Source organism: Lithobates pipiens, unplaced genomic scaffold (assembly GCF_037356315.1).
Source record: "Lithobates pipiens isolate NorthernLeopardFrog02 unplaced genomic scaffold, aLitPip1_a1.2 Scaffold_13, whole genome shotgun sequence".
NCBI lineage: Eukaryota > Metazoa > Chordata > Amphibia > Anura > Ranidae > Lithobates > Lithobates pipiens.
The window spans coordinates 253,626,440-253,652,238 of NW_027507718.1; the positions used below are offsets into that span (position 1 = coordinate 253,626,440).

Genomic DNA, 25,799 nt, shown 5'->3' on the forward strand with positions numbered 1-25,799 from the left:
AGAGATGACAGAGTTTCTCCTCAACTGGGCCCTAGTCGCCAATGTGGAGGGGTGGGTCCTCGATGAGTGACAGAAGTTACGGTCCCTGCCACAAATAGCGGGGAGGTCATGAGGCACACCTGGGGGCTTGGGGATGTTGTTTCCCGGGCCACCTGGTCTACATGACTGGAGTGTATCACCTTAGATGACCGTTTTTGTCGGCTTTTCAGCAGATACTTTTCTGGTTTTCATGTTTTGTCTGGTTTTCCAACAGTTCACTAAATACAACTGTATTACCTTACATGTTGGTGCTGGTGTACCGGCAATTTACTGGAATTGCTGCAGGGGTACCAAAGGCTACGGCTCTGCCTTTGACTGTGCCCTACCACCTCCCACAATAGAAATACTCTGCCCTGGTGGCAGTAATTCTGCTCTGCGGAGTTCCCCTTCTTGATAGACCCCATACCTTTTTCATTTCCATAACATTTTACTGAGTATATTCAAGGTATGTATACAGAGACGGGTGGGTGTACAATACCATCATTTACATGGACCCTGCTGTCTGAAGGTATACATGCAAACCAAACCGTAACAGTAGTTTTTCGTTCAATCCAATTTTAACGACAAAAAGTTGTATAACAACGTTATAGTGCACTTAAGGAAATACAGTGGAATAGTATAGGTTATATGGCGAGTATGAACAAACTTTGTAACTCGTAGGTCCGAAGGGACCTAATTTTTAGAGAAGTCAAATCCGTGTTGGCATTGACTATGTTGTTAATTAGGCTGGCTTCTTGAGATAAGAGAGATTGATAGGGGGAGTCTCTGTGTAGAGGTGGATGAGGATAGTCTACGGAGTGATAGGTTACATGGAGTGGTATTTATATGTGTTTGGGGGTTTTCCGTGGTTGGCAGACCTGCAGACAGCCAGGGTTAGGTACATTCGTTGGTTTGGGGTGGTAATGAGGGTGGTGGGACAGGAGAGGGTAGAGAAGGGGAGCTGTGGCTGTGGGGTTAGTGTATAAAGCTGATGGGAGGCATTGGCTTCCCAGATCCTGCTCTATACTACACGGAAACGCAAATGACTTGAGTGGTTGACTGGTGCCGTCATGGAGGATTTGAAGCTCTTGGTTATGCTAGAGCAGAAGGTGGTCCAGGCTCCGCTGACCGGTCTGCCATGGGCAGGTAAGCAAATGGCTCCCACTTAACTACCCACCCACTGATTGGCCCTACACTCTCTGAAATGGAAAGATTCTTTTGTCTATCTTCCTTGAATAGTTCTCCCATGACCCCAATTATAGGACATCCAAGATTCGACCTGGGATTATCAGACTCGGCCTTTACCGGGCAAGCCCCGAAAGGGCTTTTACGTGTCTCTCATTTTCTACGGCCCACAGGCTGGATTCCAACTGAGACCTTAGTGACAGGACAGATACCTATCTCACTGGACATCTGGAGAGCTGGGCAGCTTTCCCACTTCCTCAGCTCCCTGCCCAAACATGCACTCTTCCCTCTGCAACTCTGCTTGACATAGAAGCTACCACAGACCCTCCTTTCTTGGCTAAGTGGGAAAGAGACTTACAAACCACATTTATTGTTCCCCAAAAAGGGAACGCATACATTTTTTTGTGCAAAAGTCATCACACTGTATTAAATACCAGGAAATTTCCTACAAATTAACCACAGCACTCCGCCTATTTTGGCTAAAATATTTCCCAATCAATCTGAACGTTGCTGGTGCTGTGAACACTTCTGCACTATCCTCCACATTTTCTGGGAATGCCCCAAACTACAAACTTTCTGGCAACCAGTCCTTTGACTCATTCACAAATTCACAGACATTCCCCTAACCAACGACCCTGCTGTGGTGCTACTAAACCTCACTCCCATGCCAAGAAAGCGCTACTACAAATCTCTTCTTAAACACCTTCTCAATGCTGCTAGAGCTTGCATACCGAGCCAATGGAAGCAGCAATCTGCCCCCACAGTGGCCCAATGGTTCTCAAGGGTCAATGATATTGAATGGATGAAAGATTTGACTGCCACGATCTAGGATGAGTCTGAGGAACATAAGACCAGGTGGTTTTATTGGAACCTTTTTCGCTTCTCAGAGGAATACCTCCGCTATACAGAGTCGGACCTTATTGATTGTCACAAGCTTTAACTGTAAAACCTAGCCCTCAGACTGCTTGATGAGCTGCGGGGAGACCCTCACCCCCTAGGTGGGACCCTGCCCCCTCCCTTCCCCATAAATCCCCTCTTCTCCCTATTTTTTTTCTTTTTCTCTCTCCTTCTCTCTCTGTTCCTTTATTTGCACTCCCCCTCTATTTACTTTCTCCTATGTAATTCAAAAACTGGCATGTTTCGACCCCAGTGGGATACCCCGCATTACTCTTCCCCCACGTACTGATAACTATTTTTTAAGGATAATGGGGTTTACCCCTATTGAAATGCGAGTGATTATACAACCCATCTACGCAGATCCCTAGTCTCACACTTCCTAGGTATCTGGGTAAACTGCACATCTACAGCTCTATTCCCTCATAATTACCCAGAGAGTCATTACCTTTAGTAATTAGATGTTGATCATTTATATGCTACATTGTTTGAACCACCTATTCTGTGAAGTTATCTTTATATGGTATGTCACATACCACTAAATAAAAAATAAAAAAATTATAAAAAAGGTCTGTAAAGCAGCACAATACAGAGTCCAGTACCTGTAAACATCACATTCAAGGATAGCCCTGTAATCATATAGTCCAGCAGGGTCAGGGTATGGCCTACAAATCCGTTGCTCCAGAAAGCCGCTATGCAGCTATACTAGCTTGAATAGCAATGTAGAGAATTAACGAGATACAATTTATCAGCAGTGTAGCAAATGTTTTGAATGAAGTTATAAAATAAATTAAAAGCTAGAAAAAAATATAGTTAGACTTTAGCGAAGCTGAAGAAAAGATGTCCAACCTCTTATGCTATGAAGGGACCAGCTTGAGCAGCATTGCAGAAAGTCAATGAGAAAAAAATAGTTAGACTTTAGCAGAGTTGAAGAAAAGGTGTCCAACCTCTTATGCTATGAAGAGACCCGCTTAAAAAGCTTTTTAGAAAGTCAATGAGTAAAAATGGTTAGACTTCAAGGCTTCCAACCTCCTAGGACAGTAGCAAAAAACCGAGGGATGATTTAGAGAGGAGGGGTTATAAGGGAGTTGGCATCTTTTTTTGATATGCCAGTGCCCAAACCTCCTTTAGGCAGTAGTAAACTGTTTAGAAATATTCCATATTCCTGTGTCCCTCAACAAACAACAAAGAAATAGTTGGTCTTCAGCAGAGAAAATGGTACAATTTGTATTTACTATCAAGCTGCCATTTCATTTTTTTTTTCAAATAGGGTAGGGTACAGTTAGAACTTTTGTGTCCTTCCTGCTAGGAAGATTTCACTTAGACTTCTTTCCTATTGAAAGAGATGTCACAGTGGCAGAAAGTGGAGTGAATCACAACAAAGGATTATGAAGTTTTTCTCCAACCTACTCTACTAATTTTCATTAACATTGAGTCACTTTTAGGATCTTTGTCAACAAACTGTGATGGGCAAATGCAACCTACTTTTGACATACATTTGATATCAGTTTGAGACACAGGCACAGTTTGCGATCATTCAAAATTCATTGACAGGTGCATTAGACCTGCTCTAGCTGCTTTTGTAATCCCATAGACTTGTATACTGCATATACGCCATATAATATGAAGTAAAAATGTAGGTTGCTAAGACTAATAAGATATATGTATATTTTGTACCATCTGGCTACATGGAGTGCTATAGGGATAAATAACTATGAGGTGGAAGGAGATGAGTATGCATTACAATAGAGATCCAGATGGTCATTATGTGGAATTAGGGATGCTTCTGATTAGGAATTAAGCCAATACTTGACTCAAATTAGAAATCATCATCAAAATTATTACAGTTTAACTCATCTTTTGAGGTTTCAGTTAAAATGTCCTTACTCACTTAAATTCCACTGTGGCTTTATTACATGTTTTAATAATTATTAAGTATAATAAAAAAAAAAAAAAATACTTTTGGTATGTTAATACATCACTGGAAAAGCCCACCCAAATTAATATATTATGACTATAATCTTAAATTAACTATAGAATTATTTTATTAGAATTAATTTTATTTTTTAATTATTTTTAATATAAGTAGGCAATACAATGTCACTTATCAAATTAAAAAATGTCAATATAAATGTACAGTTAGTCTTAGTTAAAGCCTAACTAATAATATAAAAGCAATATAAAAAAAAATTGATATTTTTTAAATTTAAATCAGATTTTTTTAAATTTAAATTGGATCTTTTTGATTTTTATCAAATTTATTTTAATAAAATGCCTTTGGAGTAAAAATCTATCTAAAGATAGTTTTCTATTTAACCACTTGCCGCCCTCCATATTGCAAAATGATGGTGGCAAAGTGGTTTCAATATCCTGACCGGACGTCATATGACGTGATCGGGATATTAATCCGCTGCGCGCCCCCGGGGGCACGCATCGCAGCGAACGTTGTTCAGTCTGACACACCGCAACTATGATCTCGGTAAGGAGTCTCTGATGGAGACTCTTTACCATGTGATCAGCCGTGTCCAATCATGGCTGATCACAGTGTAAATAGGAAGAGCCGGTGATCTGCTTTTTCTCACTTGCGTCTGTCAGATGCGAGTAGAGGAGAAACGATCGGCTGCTCTTCTGACAGGGGGGGTCTGTGGTGATCGATTATCAGTGCAGCCCCCCTGAGGATGCCCACACTGGACCACCAGACCACCAGGGATAACCCAGCACCAGGTATGCACCCCTAGACCACTAGGAATGCCAGTCAGTGCCCACAATGGCTGCCAATCAGTGCCCACAATGGGCATCACTGATTGCCATGCATTATTGTTTGGCACTGATTGGCATCCATCCCTACAATACTGTACACTACAATGCCGCCTATCAGTGCCCATCTGTGCCGCCTATCAGTACCCATCCGTGCCGCCTATCAGTGCCCATCCATGCCGCCTATCAGTGCCCATCTGTGCCGCCTATCAGTGCTCATCCATGCCCATCTGTGCCACCGATCCATGCCCATCCGTGCCACCTATCCATGCCGCCTATCCATGCCAAACTGTGCCACCTATCAGTGCCTATTTGTGCCACCTATCAGTTTCTATCTGTGTCGCATATCAGTGCCACCTCTCAGTGCCACCCATCAGTGCCACTTCATTGGTGCAACATCATCAGTGCCCATCAGTGCCGCCTTATCAGTACCCATCACTGCAGCCCCGTCAGTGCCCATCAGTGAAGGCAAAAACGTACTTATTTACAAAGTTTTGTAACTGAAACAAAAAAAACATGTTTTTTTCAAAATTTTCTGACATTTTTTTTTTTGTTTAGCAGAAAATAAAAATCCCAGAGGCGATCAAATACCACCAAAAGAAAGCTCTATTTGTGGGAACAAAATTATAAAAAATTTGTTTGGGTACAGTGTAGCATGACCGCGCAATTGTCATTCAAAATGTGACAGCGCTGAAAGCTCAAAATTCGTTTGAGCAGGAAGGTGTATAAGTGCCCGGTATTGAAGTGGTTAAGATACGTTAATAATTTAGTGTATTCAGCATGAAATGGAGCTTAGTTATGTAGCATGAGGCTTTATATTCTGCAATATTTACATTTTGGTAAACTCATTCAAAGAATCCAAGCTCTATAAGCTGAGATAACATGCACTGCATTAATGCATTTATACAATTTCACAGTAACCATGAGATAAGAAAGTTCAGGAATATTCCTTTATCCCATTGTTTTGCAAATCTATGTACACAACAAACTGTATGATTGAATCGGTTCTGATATCGTTGTTTTACTAATGTGACAGCTTATTATTTTAAATAGGAAACCTTCATTTTGTTTGTAAATATTAAAGATGGCAACTACCAGCAAGAATGATACAAAAAGCAAACAATGCTCAATATTGTCTTAAGATGAAAAAAGGTTGAATTGTCCTCTAGCCTCTTATCACACTAACCAAAAGAAAAATGTGGGTTCCCATAGACAGGTAACCCTTTAGAGAAAGCGAGGGTCACTGAGGAGCACCAACCACCAATATATGGCTAATATAAAAATCCTTTTATTAAATACCAGAATATTTGGCTATAATACATTATTATATAAATATTAAATAAATATATCACAAAAGACATTCAAAAATATTACATAAAGGGGCAACCCTGAAAAGATCATGTACATCCAGGATATGGAGATTTGCTCCAATCCTGGCAAGCTCAAACCTGGGGGGGGGGGGGACACATATACACAAACACCTTGTGTTAACATAAAACATACAACAAACGTCCGGACGCCGGTAAGATCCGACTATGGCCACTCAAATCACTAATAACCTGTGTAATCAACAAAATTAATCCTCATGAGAAGGGGCTGGAAATCCAGCATCATAACTAACCATCTAGCAATGTGGGGCCAGAATCGGATCCCTCCCAGTAGCTCTAGCTGACAAAGAAAGTAAAGAAATAGTACAGTAAAGACCTGGCCAGGGGAAAGGACTATAACATAGCCTCAAATTCATATGTATATTGCTGATAATCTGCACTAGATGTATGGATCACTTGATGACCGTTGGAGCTTATATGCATATAAACGTTTTATAAGAATACTGCTGTATACAAAGCTTTCCCGTAAAGATCACGCTTGTGAATCAGAGGGGTACCATCCCTTGGTATATTACCAGTCAGATACTGCATGTCTGTCCATAGCTTCTGCTTGTCCCAGCAATAACATAAGTAAATCTGCAGTAAGCATCTAATAGCTCCCACTCCGATCTATCTTTAGTGGAGCCTCCGGATCACTGGTTATCACTAAGAAGCCTTACTTGGCGCAGCAATCCTGCATGTACTTGTGCCGATGTCGAAAAGCCCCAGGGCCGGTCCATGTCTCCCTTAATCCATTGTCGTCCGCTCACAGATACATGGAAGATCTTCTCAGCTGCGATCGCAGCGTGACGTCTGGACGGAAGTGACGTCAACGCGTTTCACAATAATGTATCGCTTCAACTGGACGTAATGGGCATGCGCGGGTACTCCCTTATATTCAGTCTGTCTCCCGCTGTATACACACTGATTAAAATCTAAAGGAGTACTCCCCCTCAGAGCTAGTAAGGAGCACACCTAAAAAGTTCTGCAAACAACAGCAATCCTTATTCCTTGTCTTCTAACGTTTTTACTGTTTTGTACCAATACGGCAGTCACCCCGTGTTGCTACAAAAATTATCATTTGTTGCCCCAATATTAAATAGTTCATCTTGGGGCACATGACGCTCAGGCATTGTAAAAAAGTATAGGAGAAGAGGTAAATACAAAGTATGAAAGGAAATGGAAAGGGGAAAAGGAAAAAGGAAAAAACGAAAAAGGAAAAAGGAAAAAAGGGAGAAAAGGGAAAAAGGGAAGAAGGGAAGGTAGAGGGAAGGAAAACAGGGGGAAGCAGAGAAAGGAAAAAGCGACCACAATCGAACATAGCCACAAACAGGACGGTGACATATAATCCTCCAGTGTCCCCCTTTTTTTTAAAATTGTATGGCTATTGAATATACATTTCGCATAGTCCTACAATACAAAGAGACGTATTCATTAAAGTACATGTCTCTCAAGGACTAAAGGTGTATAAGTCCATCATTCAATTGTGTCAATCGATCACCTTCAAAAGAGTTTCAAGCAGGTGGGAAAGGGCTTCTATCCACAATTCACCATAGACAGGATGCCCTTAAGCTGCTAAATAAAATAGCTTTTTAATATTTTTTGAAGAAAATATATATATAAAGAAAAAAACCTATTCCCACCATCTCTTGCTTTTTAACCTTTTTTCTTTTTTTTTTTTTTTTACTATACAGGCAAATCGGTTGGCACAATTCCATACATTTTAATTAAATTACCCAAAGGCTAAGTTCACCTATTCATGGGACAACTACTAGTTGTAATGATTATAGGTCGCCTCCCCCCCCTTCCCCTCTCCCCCCCCCCCTTTCCCCTCATTTACCAAGGACCAATTACAAATTACAAAATGCCATAATGGAATTACACAGGGAGGAATGGTTGCAAACTTAATTCCGTGTTTAACCCTTGTGGAAAAAGGGTACCCAAATGGAATATCCATCTTTTTTCCTTCTGTTGTAGTATCTGGTCATAATCACCTCTCCTGTCTGATAGTTTCAGGGCATAAATCCCTTTAACTTGCATACGCTCCAGTTTTGCTTGATGGAATTGCAAAAAATGTCGAGAAACAGGTTTGTCCGGATTCTTTTCAACAATTTCCCTCATGTGTTCCCCTATGCGGATTCTAAGTTGTCTTTTAGTCTTTCCTATGTACAATTTACTACATGGGCAGGTCAACATATAGATTACTCTAGTAGTGGCACAATTGATCAAACTTTGAATCTCAAAGCATTTTTTATTATGTGCATCACTAAAGCCTGAAGTACGATGCACAAAGGGACAGACCTGGCAATGTCCGCATGGGGACATCCCCTTACTGCGAGGGAACTGTGACAGCCAAGACTCGTCTACACCTCTAATGTATTCCGAGGAAATCAACCTATCGCCTATATTTCTAGCCCGTCTGGCCACCATTGCCGGCCGTGGGCCCACAATCCTGGCCGGACCTGGGGCGTTCATCGAGATGTCCCAATGTTTCTGAAGAATCGACCGTACCGTTTCCCATTCTGCCCCAAACTGAGTAATTATTTTGACAGGCGATTCTTCATTCTCTGGGGACAAAATGTGAGAGGTATTCGGTTCCAATAAAGAAATCCGATTCCTTTCGGCAGCTTTCCGCTTTGCCCTCCTGATTTGTTTATGTGAGTACCCCCTTTCCCGAAAACGTTTATACAGTTCGTCGCTTTCTCGTTTGTAATCCTCAGCATTGGAACAGTTTCTTTTAATACGTAGAAACTGTCCCACTGGGATACCATTTTTAAGCCACTGAGGATGGTGACTGTCAGCCATCAGCAGTGTGTTTGCTGAGGTATCTTTCCGAAACGTTTGAGTGGACAGGGACAAATCGGACAGACTAATCGTGAGATCTAGAAAGGAAATTCTCTCCAGATCCCAAGTATAAGTTAGCCTGATATTATGGTCATTCATATTCAAAATGTTCATGAACTCACTGAGCGAATGTTCATCACCCTTCCAAATCAGGAGGACATCATCTATGTACCTGAGCCACGTGTGCACGTGGCTCAGGAACATAGGTATTTTATAAACCATCTCTTCCTCCCACAGTCCCAGATGGATACAGGCGTAGGCCGGAGCCCACGGTGCCCCCATTGCTGTCCCTTTTATCTGCTGAAAGAAGGTTGTTAAAAACTGAAAAAAATTGTTATTAAGAGGTGTAGAGAGATTCCACATCTATCCCTACTAATAACAGCCCATTATCCACTTCAATTTTAGCAATTCGTCTCAGGACGTCCCCGGTGTCCTTTACATATGATGGTAATTTCAATACCATATCTTTCAAAAAGTTGTCTAAATATTTTCCCACCCTTTCAAGGGGGCTCTTTATTGCAGATACAATGGGACGACATGGGGGGTTGTTAAGAGATTTATGTACTTTGGGGATAATGTAGAATATGGGGACATTATATTCATCAACCATGAGAAATTCTAATTCTTTCTTGGTTAATAGTCCTACCTCACCTGCTTGCTTGAGTTTACGGTTCAAGCACCTGTCAAGATTAGGGAAAGGATCTCCTGGAAGTTTCTGATACGTCTGTACATCACTTAAGATGTAAAATCTCGTTCTCGTATTGTTTCTCATTAAGCAGAACAATATTACCACCCTTGTCACTTCTTTTAATAACTATTCCATTAACCTCAGATAGTTCTAGTAATGCTCTGCGTTCTTTTTTAGAGAGATTATCATTCAGTTTCTCCTCCCAGTTTATCCTTTCCAAATCTGCTTGAACCATATCCAAGAATAAACTCAACCATTTATTCTTGGTAAGTGGTGGCATCCTGGTTGATCGAATATTGAGATTCGCTTTCCTTCGGTATACTCCGTGGGCATCCTCGTCACCCTCATTTACCTCTAATAAAGAGGTGAGGATGTCTAGTATCTCTTTGTCCCTCTTATCCATTGCTTTAGTTTCTAATTGTATTGACGGTCTATCTGCGTATAACGAACGAAAAAACACTTTTCTCAAAAATAATGTCACATCTTTAAATATGGTAAACTCATCCATATGGCAAGTGGGGGAGAAAGACATACCACGTTGTAACAATTTCACATGTCTTTCCTCAAGTTTGAAATCGGAGAGGTTGATAATTTTCATGTCTCCAGCCTGTTCAGCCATAGCTACCGACCTCTCCGATTCCTTTGACTTCTGGTCTGCATTCCTCCCCTTTGATTTCGATCCTTGATAGTTGTTTTTTGAGAATTTTGTTTGGGGGGCTGTGAGTTGTAGGTTTTGGTGCCTGTCTCCTGGGGGGTTTCCCTGTATTCGTGTACCTCCCCTTCCTTGTCTAAAAAAGTGACAGACTTGAGTTGATCCTCCTCAGTGTCCTACTTCCCCTAGATGATGACCTATAACTCCCCCTTCTGGCCCAACTATGGCTCAGACGAGGTTTTAAATCAAAGATACTGCCTCTCTCCCAATCCCCTAGATCACGCCTGAATTTAGATTGTTTAGTTATTTTTAGGGAATGTTGTGTTTTCTCAATTTCCCTCTTTAGAGATTTGTTTAATTTTTGAAACTCCTCAGGTTCCTTAAAAGGTTCTAAGCCCTGGGAGCTCTCGGCTCAGCAAGAATGAGTCCTTACACTTACAGAGCACCTGTCATTTCAGATCCATCATGGCAGCGCCTGTTAGCGGGCATCCACTTACCTGCATCTGCCATGTTCCTCACCTTGTGTCACTGCCACATCACCAGCCGCCCCATTAAAGTGAATGAGACTGTCAGCGAGTCGACAGCGGATCAGAGGAGGAGCCACTGCGGGACAGGGTTGACAATTGTTCTTTCAAAATTTTTATTTAATTCAAGCCTTTTTACTAGTGATTTAAATCATGATTTAAATTGGCTTGATTTAAATCAAATCCACTCTGCTAACTTCAGACATTTTGTTCAGTATTGGATAACTTGGAAAATATTTAAAACATGTTCTCTTATTTCCTATCCTTGTAATGCCTTTACAAGAAATGAGGCAGTTTTTTTTTCTCTTGGATGGTATGCTAAAGCACCGTGTATCACAAACTGCTGTTTTTTTTTTCTTTTGTAAAATTAGGTTTTCACCTTTTTTCATCCTTCGTGGGATTTCACTGCTGCTGACCTTCTGCGCACTCTTCCTGTCTACATGGAATTTCTCCAGTGGTAGCTGCATGTCATTCCTAAGAGAAACTTCACGATGGTGACAATTGTAGAACATATCTGCACACTGTAAATCAGCATGGCCTCCTACAGTCTTTACTAGACTTTGTTAACTACGTTAGCTGTACCATTATTCCTGGCATCTATTGTTGTGCATTTTGTTTCCAGGCTATTTGCCTTATTCTTTAAGGCAGGGGTGCCCAACCAGTGGCCCGGGGGCCACATGTGGCCCGCGGAGCCCTCTGATGTGGCCCGTGACCTCCTGCTCTGGGATGGTGGTTTGACAAGCCCAGCATTCCAGAGCATCAGTGTTGTGAATGAAGCCGGCGGTAGAGAAAGCAAGAAGCTGCAGCGCAGAGCCGCATAAGCTGATGCTTCCTGTATAACGCCAGCTACTATCACAATCGATACCAAATGCACTCTGCCTGGGACAGCAACAGCTGGGGAAAACTGAATGGAAGACTGTTATTAAAGGTGAGTTTGTTACTGAAATCAGTGTATATATGGGCATATCTGTTCTTCAGTCGTTACTAGGCTGCTGTTAAACTAATCCTGTACCTGCGGGTTACCTGCACTGAGTCATAGACTTCTGTTATTACCTGTGGGTTTGGTGCGCTTTCAAAAAGTGCACTACACCATCAGCATATAATAGAAGTCTATGGCAAAGTGCAGTTAACCTTCATGAAAGCCCCAGGTGCACGTGGCGCATCATTGTCAAAGCAGCCTTAGGACCCAATCGGACACTCCATTCACCTCTATGTCCATTTACCCCTGCTTACCTTCAATATGATACACAAAAAAAAGGGAAGGGGAACCCATAGAGTAGCATGGGCTGTGTACATATCCGTTCTGCATATACAGTGTAGATACAGACCTGTCATCCGTCCATTACACTTATTTTGGCCCGCAACCAGTTACCAAGTCGCTTTGATGGCCCTCGCTCTTCAAAAGGTTGGGCACCCCTGCTTTAAGGCCTCATGCACACAAACGTCTAGAACAGGGATATGCAATTAGCGGACCTCCAGCTGTTGCAGAACTACAAGTCCCATGAGGCATTGCAAGACGTTGACAGCCACAAGCATGACACCCAGAGGCAGAGGCATGATGGGACTTGTAGCTTTGCAACAGCTGGAGGTCCGCTCATTGCATATCCCTGATCTAGAAGCTGCAAAGTCCTCTAGTGTAAAATCCTTGGCACTTCCCCCCAACCGGGGAGCTGCAGGTGCTGCGTAGAGACACATGAATGAATGAATGGTTGTATGTGGCTGTACATGTACAAATATCAATTGCTGCTGCATATAAGTTTACTCATGCATATGTGTACAGCATACAGTATTTGGAACTGTAGGCCACACCCGCCCCCACCTATTCCGCAGATACAACCACAATACCAACACTACACCATGTTTTGACAGAAATGGCCACGGCACTGTATTGGTTTACAATGCTTATAAACAACCATTATAAATAATCCAACTAGCATAACATAAACGTCACATCATCAAATAGTCTTTGTCCAGTTTTCAGAACTCGGGCAGCTTAAACTTTATTAAAAATGAATATGTCCCCCCCAGATTCCGGAGTAACCCAACCACACAAAATGCTGCAATGGGAAGGGAGGAAGCTCTTCTTTTCTTCGTCCTAGCCGCTGCAGAGGAAACCCTAACCCCTCTGCAGCCCTTATATATCCTTCCCAGGGAAATCCAGAAACTTCCAAGATTTCCAATTGGATAACCCAGATCCCTCTTCAGGAATATTTAAAGGGACAGTGCCCCACTTCCCCCTAACACCCTACCTAACAGTAACCTAATAAAATATACTAACAGGACCGGGTGGCCCCAGTCCCAAGAAAGTGGGCCCAAATAGGTGTGCCTGATTTTTACATTCCCAAAGAAGAGTATGGCCCTGTATGACCATTCACTTGTGTGGTGGCTGTACGTGGCACTTGCGTCTCCCCGGGTATAGAAAAGAGCCAGGGATTTTGCACTAGATATGTGCATGAAGCCTTTGCTCAACTCCATCCTTCATGCACTAGATGTGTGCATGAAGCCTAGGGCCATCTTTAATATTGACTGGACCCTGGGCAAAACTTTTCTTGGGCCCCCCCATGCAGTTTTGCTCTCCACCTGCTCTGAGACATACAATAAATAGCAGCTAAACTCAAAATCTGTTTACTGAATCAGATCAGGCAGCTATTGTGATTGGTTGCCAGAGGTTACAGTGTATCATTAACGCTCACTGATTGGTTGCTAGAGGTTACAGTACACATTGTGGCTTGCTGATTATTTACTAGAGGTTACAGCACATGATTTCTGCTTGTTGATTGGTTGCTAGAGATTACTGTGGATATAACCACAGGGGGGCATGATATGCATATCAATGCCGTCGCCCGCCGATATTTACATATGAATGCAACTGCTATTTACATATGAATGCCGCCGCTATTTACATGTAAACACAAGGTCTGCAGGTGAGTCATCTGTACTAATAGGGCAGAGCTGGGCAGCATTAGTAGCAGCACTTCACACTGAGATATTGGGACACAGCACAGGACTAAAACCTCAAGGGACAAGGGAATTTAAACCAGGATAGTTGGCAAGTATGAAGCACCTGCTTTGGGCCCCCACATCAATGACAGGGCCCAAGGCAGCTGCCCCTTTTGGCCTGCCTTAAAAACGGCCCTGATGAAGCCTAAAGCTCAACTCCAAAATGTTTTGTTTCGGACAAGACTTGGGAAAAGTAAACATTTCTGTCATTTTTATATTGCTGTCACTGACCCTGTTTGGTAGATTTCTCATTTCCTGTCAATATGACAACCTGTGGCAACAGGACAAGAAATGAGGGGGTAGGTTGTCACTGGGACTAGAAGACACAGAAAGTAATAATAATTTAAGTTGTAAAGGTTGTAACCCCTGTTACATTTTTAAATTCCCATTTGTAATCCAAAATCTGCGTTCTTAAATTATGTTAGTGCAGCACTGCCCTTGTTGGACATCTGTGTATTGGTATGTTGTTGTTAGCTCAAAGTTTGTCAGTTTATAAATCCCCAAAAGGGGCTGCTTGAGTTCAGAGTGTGACAATCGGATCATAAGAATCTTCCAGGATACCTAACTTCAGAATTATAATGCATGGGCATCACTAGTGCTGGGCATTGTGGGGCAGGTGTCTCAGGTGCCCTTCTCAGTGCCCTGTGGTCACTGACACCACACACTTTGCTGCGATGCAGTAGTCCCTGCGCAGTGAATGATCATTTTACCCACCACTATTCAGGGACTTCTACATAGCATCCAAGTACCCTGCTCCTCACCAGATCTTAGATCAGACGGACAGTGTAGTTGAGTTAACTCTTAGGCTTCTCCTTGACTTTGACATATCATACAACCCAGCCAGGGAGTAGCTTCTCTCACTCCACATGGGCATGGCTCTGCATGAGGTCTGGTGAGTGCTTCTGGGAATTCTGGAGAGATGGGATTCTGTGTGCTTGGGGTGATTTCTGTTTTGGGGAGTAGGGATTTTGGTGATGGGTACTGGAGACTTCTGTGCTGGACAGTAGAAAATTTGCTGCTGTGGGTAGAGGTTTTTACAGATTGGGGTAGGGGATTTTCTTGGGGGATGGGGCAAGGAGGAATTTTCTAGGGGATGGGAAACGTTCAATATTAGCGTTTCTGAGGATGTCTGATTTTATAGATGAGGACAAGTAGGGGTAGGGATTTGCTTGGGAGGGGAAAGATTTGTGATGAGGATAGAACTGTTTTTGTTTAAGAAGGGAGGAGATGAGGGAAGGGGAATTGGGGGAGGGAGATATACATTCCTGACCCCTGTAGTCTGTTTATTTCATTCTCCTGACCCCTGCATGGTACATTACAATCTCATGCCCCCTGGACTCTGTACACTGGGCTGTACATTGCATGCTACTTACTCCGGGACTCTGTACACTGGGCTGTACATTACATACTAATAACTCCTGGATACTGGGATGTACATTACATACTGCTAACTCCTGGACTCTGTACAAGGGGCTGTACATTACATGCTACTGACCCCTGCACTCTAAATGCTAAACTATTTATTATATACTCCATATTTATTTGGTAGAAAGGACTGTGGCACATGTGTGAGCAAGTTTTTTTTTTTTAACCATGCCTCTTTAAGACTTCCCACTGTTAGCACAATGTGACCACTCCAACTATTTAAATATTATTTTAAAAAGGATGTCTGTCTGTATATACATTTCATTTTCTCTGGAAAATTTGAATTGTTGGTAAATAGGTCATATACAAATAGACAATGTGTTTTGATGGCAAAACGTCTTCCCCTTCATCAAAACTACAAAAACAAACCACAGAACATAGTCATAAATATGAATACACTATTTTTAATTTTTAATTTGCAGTAGAGTTAACACATAAGGGGTGAAATTAACCTTGTTACCAGTTCACCTAGCCAGCGGATAGCAACTTAGCAGCTCAAAAGGTGCAGGTAAGTAGCTGTACTGTTTTAGACCCCTAAGGTGTGGAAAGGCCAAATGCACACCAGCAACCCTGTTAAACAAATACTTGGTTCCAGGTTTGTAACTACAGATCATGAGTTCCCCCATAAGTAAAATTATAATGAGGTCCTCCAATGACTTAACTCTGTGGCACTAGGTAGTGTCCACTGTGACAATATTACCACTGATCTTAACGTAAAGCATGTCTAAATCAAGGACTGACAGCAAAACAGCTGTCAGCATAATCAGTACATGACTAGAGACCTGTCCTGTGGATAGACATTGTTCAAGCGAAGGCAGCAGTGCAAGGAATAACATTTTAGCAATAGTAGTAGCAATAATAACATTCAAGATATTTCATATAATTACATAATCGTTAGTGTTCCAGCACAACAATTACTCTAATACCCTAATAGACACTTATTTAAACTCTGGTATTTTTGCAGAACTACAGACTTCACCTGTCTTTTTAGGGTTTAGCTAAGAATATATTCTTAGAATTTTGTAACAGCCATGAAAAGACTGCATTAGGCATACAGGCTTAAAAGAGAAGAATGGCCAAAGCTCTTTTGACCCTACTTTTCCTGTAGGTCACAGAATTGCACTTCGTTCTGCACTCCTGTGAACCAGATTTAGCCAACAAGTGGCTAAAGTCTGCTGTTGGCTGATATCACTCAGCTGGTCCAGACTTTGGAGGGATCCTGACTTTAATGTCAGGATCTACCCAGATGACTGACAGGCAGCTGGCTCAGCCTCTCAGCGCACCATTGAGAGACAGAGACAGCTTCTCCCACCCACTCCACAATCTGTTGCTCTAGTAAGCGCTGGAGGGTTAGAGCAGAGTCAGCCACTGACTTTCCACTCACTGAAGGCTGAGAACTGAGCGATCAGTGGTCTTTAAGGACTTGGTCCTCTGTCTTAGAGGCAACCGGGGATAGATGCAGCATTGGATCAATGTAAGGTCCCTTGACAGGACCTCTTAAATATGAGATCTAGGGTCAAAAAGAGCTCAGATCTCATATTTACACTAAAATGCAATAAAAAATAAATAAAAAAATATATAATTTAAAAAAAATACAAAAAATAATTTTAAAGAATGGCCCTTTAAGAGCTGTGGGTGGAAGTGATGTTTTGACATCGCTTCCGGCCTGCAATGATATGGAGACTGGTGGGGGCTATCTTCCCCTCACTCGTCTCCATGTCACTCAAGAAGCAACATCTGATCGCCTCCGCCGCTGCCGACGGCTCCTGTAAGTGTCAGAGGGCACCGGAGCATGGCTGGGGGGGCCCTCTCCAATTGCTGATTAAAGTGATCTTGCAGTGAATCCGCCGCAGAGACTACTTTTATCTCGAAGCGGACCACCCGCCGAAGAACAATATACCGGGGTTATGGCAGCTATGTGCTGCCATAACAACGATATTCCTCTTCAAAGTATCGACGTATAACGACGGTGAGCGGTCTGGAAGTGGTTAAGAAATCTAAATTCTGCATTTGTCAATTCTGACATTTTAAATAAAGCCAAAACCCATTAAGAATGGTTGAGCTTTAACATGCACACATCATATGCCTAAGCTAAGCATATTCACTAGAAAATGTCACATTACTTCAAGTGCACAAAATCATTTGCATGGCTTAATCTAAAAATACCATGGTCTATGATCCTGTTTATTCTAATACAACATCAAATGAGCTGTGCTGCTTTATTGTAAAGTTGAAAGTCTCATCACGTTGGGATTTAAAGAGTACAGTTTAACAGTGCTGGAATGATTGAGATGTGCTGAGATGAATACCAATGTGCCCAGCCCCCACTCTCTGTGTATGATAGGCATAAACACTCAGCAGAATGGTCAATGAAGGTGAATTTACCCTGTGTGTGTCTACCATCATGAAACACTATTTAGCAATCCATTGCTAAGCATCCGTTAAAAGCGTCCATTTGTAGTATTTAATTGGATCCATCATTAACATTTTATACAACCATATAAAAAAAACAAAAAAAAAACAACTGTATTGAATAATATATATTTATGGTCATGGCCCTAAGACTGAGACTGATATGGATCACATAAACACGTGACAAGTCATACAACATAAATAGACCTGAGGTGTGCCTTGGTGGTCTGGTTGGTATGCTAAGAAAAAGGGGCATACCCATGATAAGTAATGGGTAATCATGGAGAAGGATGTGTTTGAGAAGAGCCCTGAAAAAGGGAAGAGCAAGAGGGTATTGCACACTGGAACCAACAACGAGCATGGATAAGTGAGCTGGTTAAATACCGCCTGGGACCCGCCCATAAGTTCAGGCCACCATACTGGCCTTCTTACTTATGGTCATAGCCCTATGACCATAGACTGAGACTGATATAGATCAGATAAACATGTGACAAGACATACAACATAAATAGACCTGAGGTGTGCCTTGGAGGTCTGGTTGGTATGCCAAGAAAAGGGGGCAAAAGACTCCGATAGGGGAATAACTCTTTGCTGGTTATTGAGCCAGCTTGGTGAAAGCCTGTGCCATTTCCACCCGAGGAATTGGGATATATGTAGCAAAGCAAGCAGACTTCCATCTGCCTAATTTCTTAATCATGTGGTTTGGTATTGCATGCTGGGATGTGGCTGAAGATGCTCCAATCCGGAAAGAATGTCCAGAGAACTGACTGGGGTTAAAGCCCAAGTTGCTTAGGAGGATCCTGACATGGGTGATAGACTGGCTGCCACTCGGGGGGCTGGTAAGAAAGGGTAGCAATGGACTACCATCAGATTTGCTGGGTAGATGGCACAATAGCCATCGAGCATCATCACTGGGCACCAGGCGTTGTTGGTCTGAAACAGGTTGATGTCAGCCCCGGGGCCGGTTTGTTGCGTTTTGGAGACTGTAAGATGAAGCGAGTCAGGTGGCATCGGAGCACTGTCTGACTGCCAGAGCTGTTGACAGCATATTCAATAGGTCGTAGGAAGCATAGAAGGATGACCACAACATACAGGTATATACAATGTAATACGACCAGGGTGGGACAGGAGTTGGGTCAGCTCCAGGCTCCTGCTGGAAAAACAAAAGTTGAAACGGGACAGCTCATCAGCTGCGAAATTGCGATATTGCATTCCCTGGAAAATATCTAGAGAACATATTAAACTAGTGACGGAGTGACAGCTGCACGAGCCTGCACAGGAAGAATGGGAAGTGACTTGGATCTACCTTTATTGATAATGTCGGCCATGGCCTGATTGTCCGCGGTGAAGAACAATGTCTGTCCCGTGCAAACGTGGCCCCAGATCTGGGCAACTGCCCCGATGGGATAGAAGACAAAGAGTGATTAAGACTGGGTGAAAACAGGGATTAAGAGAATTTCTGTGGGCCAAGGTTCCGCGAACCAGTGGCAGCCCAAAAAAAAAGGTGGTGAAGCCCGTGGAGGCTGCAGCATCGGTGACCAGCTGTGGTGACTTGGCTGACACTGCCGGAATGAGCAATGAAATGCCTTTCCAGCTGGGGAGGAACTCGTCCCACATAGCTAAGTCCGCTACTGCTGCTTGGTGTAGTTTGAGAACTTGGTCTGGATCTTGTACTGGTGTGGGAAAGTTGTGATATAAAGGGCTGTGCTTGAGGCATAATCCTCATTGTGAAGTTCAGCATCCTTGGTAAAGATTTTAACTAGCTCCTGGTGCACCCTTGTGACAGGGTAAAGTCATGGATAACTGTCCTGGTTTGTCGGGAGGCAGGCTAGTCTGTATGGCACATGTGTCCAGAGTGACACCTAGGAAGGTGATAGAGTGTGCCAAGCCTTCCACTTTATGCTCGACTATGGGCACGTTGAAGTTGCTGAGCGCTACTCTCAACCTGTCTAGATCCGCCGGGGGTGTGCTTGTTTGTTTGATGAGCAGGAAGTCATCAGGGTAGTGGATGAGCGTCTGACAGCCTGGAGTGACATAATCATGTGAGGGCCTGAGCGCAGAGGTCGAACAGCCATGGGCTGCATTTGGACCCGACGGTCAGCTTGGTGGCAAAGTAATAAGACTCCCTCCACCGCCAGAGGGATCGCTCAATAGGGTGGAGTTTGAATGCATTTGAGATATCTACTTTGGACAGCCAGGCGCCGGGACCTATCCTAATGATGGCCTTAATGTCCACTGAGGCGTATTTGCGGAATAATTATTAGGAAAGAATCAAGGAGTTCAGGCTCAGTATGTGAGAGGAATGAGGCACAGACAAATCGTACGCTAAGCAGAGTTTTATGGAGAACTTGCCCTTGACAAGCCCAATGTGGCTGACTCTCCACACTGGAGAAAGTGACTAAGGGAAGGGGAAAATGATGAAGCCTGTCCAGTTCTGTCTGTAACAATGAGTCTATGGCCCTTTCTTCAACAGCTGCCGGCTGGAGGTTACTGTATTCGTGGGTTGCAAGGGGTAAGGTGATGAGGCTGCTGGGGGAGGCTGAGCAGATGACATCTTTAAACATTCAAAAATGCCAAGACAAACTTGGTGACCGTTAGTTCACGGTTGAGCCTGGGGCCTTTCGATTTGATGACCACGGAGAGGTTCCCCAGGTGTATGATCTGTTATTTGCCAAATCGTGCACTGAAGTCAGCAGAGATGCTAGACTGACATCCTTGCCCTTCAAGATGTCCTTCCTGAGGCTGGCAGGGATGAGGTGAGAAGGGAGGACGTATAATCTGAACTTGACTGAGCTATGGGAGATAGACAGAGAAACCGATAAGTGGCCGTATGTATATACGTGGCACAAAGTGTTTCATGCTATTGGAGATGAAATTGCAGTTACAAGGGTCTCAAAGAGAGTCAGTTTTGCTGGTATGGTATTGATTAGTCGCAAGGATCTCGAAGATGTGACAGGTTCAGAGGTGCTCTGGAGCAGCTGAAAGGATCTCCAATGAGTATCAGGCTGATGAGACGATATTGCATTGCATTACATAAGGCCTCATTCACACTGGGGTGGTGCGGGCGTCGGCGGTAAAGCGCCGCTATTTTTAGCGGCGCTTTACCGTTGTTTTAGCAGCGGCCGCTAGCGGGGTGGTTTTAACCCCTGCTAGCAGCCCACAAAGCGCCAATTATTCTTCCTTCCTATTTTTTTAACACATGATTGCAAACTGCCTGTCTATAGGACTCTTATTCTATTCTTTATATCCAAGTCACTTCTTGAGCCTTATGTTTAGCTTGCATCCTGCACATTCAAGTTAAACTGTACTCATAAATTTGACTACAGTATAACTATAGTATGCATGTGTAGACATGCTGTCAGAAGGAGAGAGCAGAGAGAAATCACTACTTTTCTGCTCCCTTTTTGTTCCATTAGTATGATGGAGGTGTTTGTACTGTATTGCTGCAACATGAGAGGTTAAGGAGCTGGCTGGAAGGGGCTCCTTCATCACAAAACGAACTGTACAGAATTACAAATACTTTGGCAGATAAAACAGTTTCTAAATATGTATTTTTATTTGTGCATTTTCTGCTGCCCTGGAGTTTAACTTTAAAGTATCTCTATAGGCAATACACTAGTTTTGGATTTGGATAATGTAATGGTTAGAACCCCTGTTAGGCTTCATGTACACATGGCCTATTATTACTAATGGCCACGGTAAAACGCAAGAGGCAGCAAAATCGTGCAATTCATCAGCGTTCAGGAGAGGGAGGTTGAAGGTTGCTGAACCTCCCCTAACCGCAGCAGCTCCTAAACGATCCTAAAAGCCTATGTGTACATGGACACATAGGCTTTTATGAAGTTGCGTTTCGGAGCTTTGGAAAAAAAACGCCAAAAGCTCCTAAACTCAAGTTTAGGAGCTGTAGTGTACATGAAGCCTTAGTTTGTTTATGCCTGCATTTGGGGAGACTTTCCTGTACTTCCAGTCATGGAAAAACAGGACGTGAGAACAAATCTCTCCAAAATAAGGGACAATAAAGTCACTCCAGCTGATATGTTGATCAGCTGGCGTGACATCAACACAGCGCATGTGCAGATCGTCGGAGGCAGTATCCAACGATCTGCAAAGAGCCAAGGGAGAACACTGCTGTCAGATTATACCTCGTTGTTGCTGGGCGTGTTTTGTGTGTATGGCAGGGTGGGTTAAAAGTGTTGAAGGGTGGGTTTTCTGTGTGTTGCAACCCGCCCTTAGACACAGGCAAAATCTGCTGTTCAACACATTGAATCCGCCCTGCAACACACACAACACACGCCCTTCCGCACACAAAAAACCTGGCCTACAACAGCGAGGCAGAATCGGACAAGTACGTTCTCCCTCCGCTGTTTGCATATCATCAGATAATGCCTCGGACCATCTGCTCATGCGCTGTGTTGACATCACACCAGCTGACCAACATATCAGCTGGAGTGATGTTTGGTACTGCGCATGCGCAGACCCATCGGAGGAATTTTTTTAGAGGGGGGGGGGGGCAGTATTCGACAGGACACTGGAACAAGTGTCCAAATTCTCCCAACACTTTCTGTCTTGTTGACAAGATCAACAGAATAAATGGAGATAATGAACATCCTCAGGGGGTTAAACGAACAGCAATATAAATCTGAGAGGGGTTGTAACCCTTTCTCATGCCATCCGAAACTAAAAAAAAAAGTTTTGACTAGAGAAATTTTTAAACTAGTTATGTATTTTCAAAGGCATATTACAAATTTAAAATAATATTACATGCTTAGCAGAAATATAATATAAAATATAAGAATATAATTGATATACTATAGGCAGGCCAAAGTATATTAATGTATGCATGCCACATGAATATACAAGGCACGGCCATTAAAGTGGTTCTAGAGTCAAAAGGTTCTTTACCTTTTTACTGTTGTTTTAGCGGCGGTATTCGCCCACTAGCAGGGGCGGCTTTACCCCCCTGATAGCAGCCGTGAAAGGGTTAAAACCACTGCAAAGCACTGCTGCCAGTGGTATAGCCGTGCTGCTCCATTGATTTCAATGGGCAAGAGCGGTGAAGGAGCGGTGTATATACCGCTCCTTCACCGCTCCAAAGATGCTGCTAGCAGGACTTTTTTTACTGTCCTGCTAACGCACCGTTCCAGTGTGAAAGCCCTCGCGCTTTCACACTGGAGACACAGCAGTGGCTGTTTCAGGGCGCTTTACAGGTGCTATTTTTAGCGATGTATTGCCTGCAAAGTGCCCCAGTGTGAAAGGGGTCTTCAGGTAAAAAAAAATGCACTAGTTGTTTACTTCCCCCACCCCTAAATACTTACCCTGTCCTGTATCGATCCAGCACTGTGCCCATCTGCAGCAGCGATGGTCTCACAGAACAGATTGATAGTAGCGGGAGCCATCAAATCCAGTGAAGAGGGAGTGGGGGTGGGGCTGAGCCATGCGGTGTGTGTCAATGTATGCACACAGCCTGGCTTGGAAGAGTGCCTGCATGTGTGCCCCTATAGCAAGTGGCTTGCTTTGGAGAGACACAAAGAAGAGTAGGAGCAGACGGTGTCGACGGGTGACCCCAGGAGAGGAGGTAAGAGGACGCTCTGGGCAATAACAGTGCAAAGAGCAGGTAGGTATAAACCTCTTTTTATTTTGGGTAAAAAAGGAAGCCTTTACTATCACTTTAATTCAATTTTTCAGACACTGCTAGTGACAGGTTTAAGTGTTGTGGTATGAGAATTATTGGGACAAAATAGTAACGTTCTAAGCATTATGATAAAGTTGATACAAAAAAGAAAGGGAAGCTGTTAAAAAATTTACCATATCAATATAAAATTAGGGGTCATATTAAAAAATACAAGCAGGAAGTTTGTTGCAATTGGTATTATTGGAAGATCCCCTGTAAAAAAAAATAAAGCCTGATATTACAGTTTGTGGAGGATGTCATCATCTTCACTGCAATCGAAATCAACGCTTGGACTACCTAGGGTACATTATTTTTTTCAATGTGTTAGGCCAAAAATAGTGTGCTGCAGGTTCTTTAAATATGGTACAAATCTTGCCATGAGGGCTCAGGGTTTATCTAACGAGTAGCGCAAACTATTGAAGTATAAGATATGCGTTCACTTCAAAAGCTGCTTCCTACATTTCATATGTTTCTGAAATCTAACACTTCCATACAGTAGTCTTATACAACAGATCAAGGCTTTTTCCACATGACATCCAAGTGGAAAGGTTAAACAAGGAGTTCGGAGTAATTGCCATCTGTTGCCTTCTAGGAAGTAGAAGACACAACCAAATCCATATTCTATCTTCTTAGTCCCGGGTGATTATGCAACGCTGATACATCAGGGTTTGCTGTTGTAGCAAAGAGTTAATGGTTTTAAGTGCTATTTCTACATTATGTACATGTATTTCAATCAATATCTTCGTTGGTAAATTTCACTTACTGGATTATTTAATAACATGGTGCAAAGAGTGGTGGTATGCAGTAACCCATGGCAATCAATCATGAGTCAAGAATTAGCTATTTAAAAAGTGGGTTAATGAGATTTAATTTATTACTGTTATTAAATTAGCTCTTTTCATGCACACTTCTTTAATGGAATAACTGCAATTTGTGCACACATTCGTTAATGGAAGAACATTCCAAAATGAACATATTTCAAATTAATTTAACATATTAAATATATACTAAAGCTGGAGATGCTTAATATGTATACATAATGTAAACTAACTCTGATGCATGCACACAAATATGACTCACACAATCATCTACACAGCTCAGGGACAGTGTGTCACAACCAGCATCAGCTTACCCATTGCATTGAAGAGCTGGTGTTAGTAAGGTGCCAGATACATACTACACAAGAGTAAGGGGGGGGGGGGTGAATGGCTGCAGAGACAGTCAAGGCTGCACTGGGACAAAAATTTGGCCCTGGACTTCATCCAGACCGGCCCACTTTAATTTTGCAAACACGCACAAAAACAGTATATAAACTATACGCAATTGCGCAAAAAAAAAAAGTAAAAACATTCCACTCTGTGTAAACGACTTTTTTGTATGAATATATACTCTAACTCCTCACTCACCTCTTTTATTATTTCACGTATTGTCCTCTGAGTACAGCGGGGCTCAAATTAATGGAGCCATTACTTTGACAGGCTGTCACTGAAACCGGCCCACTGAGCCATCGGCCCACCAGGAAGCTCCCGGTAGTCCCAATGGCTAGTATGCCTGGAGACAGTCACACAGGGGTTTCTGGAGTTAGGTCACACAGGGGTAGAGATGGGACAGAGGTTGCAGAGACACAGCCACACAGGTGTGGAGATGGGTAAGAGGCTGCAGGGACACAGTTACACAGGAGTAGAGATGGGTGAGAGGCTGCAGGGACACAGTTACACAGGAGTAAAGATGGGTGAGAGGCTGCATGGACACAGTTACACAGGAGTAGAGATGGGTGAGAGGCTGCAGGGACACAGTTACACAGGAGTAGAGAGGGGAGAGAGGCTGCATGGACACAGTTACACAGGAGTTGAGATGGGTGAGAGGCTGCATGGACACAGTTACACAGGAGTAGAGATGGGTGAGAGGCTGCAGGGACACAGTTACACAGGAGTAGAGATGGGTGAGAGGCTGCATGGACACAGTTACACAGGAGTAGAGATGGGTGAGAGGCTGCATGGACACAGTTACACAGGAGTAGAGATGGGTGAGAGGCTGCATGGACACAGTTACACAGGAGTAGAGATGGGTGAGAGGCTGCAGGGACAGTCACACAGGAATAGAGATGGGTCAGGGGTTGCTGAGATACAGACACAGGGGTAGAGATGGGTCAGAGGCTGAAAAGACACAGCCACACAGGTGTGGAGATGGGTGAGAGGCTGTAGGGACACAGATACACAAGAGTAGAGATGGGTGAGAGGCTGCAGAGACACAGCCACATAGACGTAGAGAAAGGTGAGAGGCTGCAGAGATACAGGCACACAGGTATAGAGGTGGGTGAGAGGCTGCAGAGACACAGCCACATAGATGTAGAGATAGGTGA

General features: G+C 43.2%; 1 protein-coding gene across 1 annotated transcript in view; it reads right to left on the reverse strand.

Moving 5' to 3' along the window:
* The window catches only part of GPRIN3 (GPRIN family member 3), a 255,935-nt gene that overhangs the window by 31,816 nt on the left and 198,320 nt on the right, over window positions 1–25,799 (reverse strand). The window lies entirely within an intron of this gene.